The 3,308-nt window shown below is 39.4% G+C and overlaps 1 pseudogene; it reads right to left on the bottom strand.

Annotated features, from left to right (window-relative positions):
* Positions 1 to 972: 972 nt before the first annotated feature.
* Positions 973 to 1,824, bottom strand: LOC101288423 (60S ribosomal protein L7-like; annotated as a pseudogene).
* Between the last annotated feature and the right edge of the window lie 1,484 nt (positions 1,825 to 3,308).

Here is a 3,308-nt window from a genome sequence, read left to right on the forward strand (position 1 = left end):
CAAAGGAATGCAAGCTGCAGTTGGAAGGAAAGTTTGGATAGAGAGCGGAAACGGAGGTTAGGAGGCCCAGAGCAAACAGTACTGGGACTGGGAGGCAAGAGAGACTACATTTTCTGGTGGTGGCAAAAATGACAGGAATATAATGGAATTAGCTGGTCTCAGGATTCCACCTGGGCCACTGATACGATGTTCCTTCCATTCCAACATAGACCGCTGTGGTGTGGGGAGCTGAATTTCATCAACAATTTGTGGTGCAGACTGAATGGCCTTTGCACAAGTGTCTAGTAAGATAGTTGAAGAAGAGTTGTCTTGTGTCTCAACAAAATCAAACCTACGGAGAATTTTATTATATGTAAATTATACCTCAATAAACCTGATATTTTTAGAAAATCTGCCCATAGTGGAGAAAGAAATCACAGTTGGGACAGGGTTCCAGATACCTTTTGGTGTTCTTATCCATATCCTATATATTAAAATAGAAACAAATTGGTTATTTCTGTTTATTTGCATTTTAAAACCTTTATGGCTAACAGTTTGCTTCCAGTGTAAAGAAGTTCAAGACTCCATAAGCTAGTGTTTCAGAGATTTCAGTGTCCCTGAGCGGGAGCTGCTTGGGGCAGGGGGGTTCACTTCTGAATTGGAAAAGATATAAAGACAGTCCCGACTTACGATGGCTAGACTTTACGATTTTTTGACCACGATGGTGCCAAAGCAATATGCATTCACTAGAAGCTGAACTTTGAATTGTGAATTTTAATCTCTTCTTGGACTACTGATACATAGCACGACACTCTCATGATGCTGGACAGTGGCAGCCACAGCTCCCAGCCAGCCATGCAATCACAAGGATAAGCAATGGATACACTTACAAGCATTCGGTACCCATACAACTGTTCTTTTTCACGTTCAGTATTCAGTAAGTTACATGAGATATTCAGCACTTTATTAGAAAATAGGCTTTGTGTTAGATGATTTTTTTTTTCAATTTGAAAGCAGTCACTGTTTATTAACTGACCAGATTACAAAAATAATCATGGTAGATACCTTAGTTCATCCTTCTTATAAGTCTGTTGATCTGGTCTTCTCTGTCGCCAGCATCTCCACCTTCTGCAAAATGGGTAGTCTTTTTCTTCATTCCACCTCGTGGAGAAGACAATTTGAAGGGCCACAGGAAGTTGTTTGCTTCTTTGAAAGGTTTTCCAACAGTATAGATCTCATGAATCAGATCCTCCATGCAGATAATACCGTATTTGCCAAGAGATCGAGCAATCAACACATTATCCGTCAGGGCAATTCGCTTCTTGTTGATTTTGCCATAACCACACTTGTAGATCTAACCACACTTGTAGATCGATTCATTTACTGACATCAGGTTTGGGTACCCCCATGCAATGTATGGTTCCACAGTTCTCAGCATGTTAATCGAAGCCTTGTTGAGCTTCACAAATGTGCCATTGAAAATCTGACAGAGGCGAAGAAGCTGCAACACCTTTCGAACCTTTGGGCTCACACCACTGATACCTCTGATCCTGATGACAAATGTCAATTTGGGTTCCGCTGGTACGTAGAAGTTGCCGGCTTTTCTTGCCATCCTAGCCATTCGAATTTCAGTTCTGTACATCTGCTGGTATTCCTTGTGATCGTACTTAGCTTTTTCATAGATAAGGCTTCCTCCTTGCCTTTCGAAGCATCTTCTGGGCAAATTTCTTTCTCGGGCGCTCGATCTTAAGCTCTGAGAAATTCTTCCGTTTTTTCTTAAGGGTTTCTGGCACAGCAGGAAACTTCTTTTTCTTCTCCTCAGCACCTTCCATGGTTCCAGCCAGGAAAGAGGCTGTGTTAGATGATTTTTACCCAACTGTACGCTAATGTAAGTGTTCTGAGCACTTTTAGGGTAGGCTGGGCTAAGCTGTGATGTTCAGTAGGTTTGGTGTATTAAATACATTTTTGATTGAATGGTATTTTCAGCTTACGATGGGTTTATACAGACATAATGCCATTGTAAGTCTGGGAAGATGTGTAGTTAGTCTCTCCTTCCCTGGGGGTCTAACCTCCTTTTGTCCTGGGAGACAAATTCAGCCTGAAGCTGCTCAAGATCAATGCACTGTAAACGGTTGGATGTTACAAGTACTCAGCTGACATTACTGTCCTCCTTCAGTTACAAATGGTATACCTGGACTTTGAGCAAAGACACCTACCCCTTCCTGTTTCAATAATAACACCTCCTCTCTTATCTGTGGGCCCCAAGATTCTCAGATCTTACTCTGCCTCCCTCACCTCATCAAGGGTTTCTACCCCACTTCCCTAGCCTGCTCAGTGGTGACAATCCCATCAATTTGTATCCTACTCCAAATCCTCACCCTACTCCCATTCCCTAGACAATTACAGTCTCTTAGCCCAGAGTTTCTCCTGGACCTGAACCTGCACCACCACTAGAGACAAAAACAAGTAGAGAAGCTGAACAGAGAGCTGAAAGACCACTCTTGTGGGTGCTTGAAATTGGACTTATAGAATAACAACAATTTTTCCTCTGGTTTATTGAATCTCTACAGTGTTCCAGATCTTATATTAGATGCTTCACAAACACCTTATTTTGTTGTGAATCTTCTATTCACAACAATCCTAGAATACAAGTATTACTATATCCATACTTACTGAGGAAGTAACTGAAATTCAGAGAAGTTGTTTTGAAATTGGGATGCAAACCCAATTCTAAAAATATACTCTAGATTCTGAAGAATTTAGAAGAGAAAATGCCAAACACTAGGTTTTATTAATTAAAAGGAAAATTAATCTTTATTTGTAGACTCATAATTTATGCCAAATTCTGGCCACATTTTTATGCTTAGTTTTCATAGTTGCTTACTCATGGGATGGAATATTATGCTCATACAATTGAAAACAAAGAAAACATTATTGGAGTTTAAGTGCTGAATGTTGAATTCTGAAATTTGTAGACTAGCAAAATTATGGAATGCTTACAAAACTGATATCTTGCAAGCACTTAGAAAATGGTCGTCATCAAATGCCAACGTGGATTCACTGATAATACTTTATTGTCAATCCATAGAATACAATTGAAGAAATAAATAAATGAATAAATATCCAACTAGCCAAATTTCCATTTAATATAATTACTAAACTCATAGATATGGAGAATAACCAATTATAGTGTATTTGCTTTAGCAAGAGATTGGACAGACACTATTCTTTGGACCAGATGGGAAAATGTAAACCAGATGATAGCACAGTTTCATGCATATTCAGCTGATTTCCTAGATAGATCTAAAGAATGTGGTTTTCTAGAAAAC

This window comes from Orcinus orca, chromosome 7 (genome assembly GCF_937001465.1).
Source record: "Orcinus orca chromosome 7, mOrcOrc1.1, whole genome shotgun sequence".
In the NCBI taxonomy this organism is placed as follows: Eukaryota; Metazoa; Chordata; class Mammalia; order Artiodactyla; family Delphinidae; genus Orcinus; species Orcinus orca.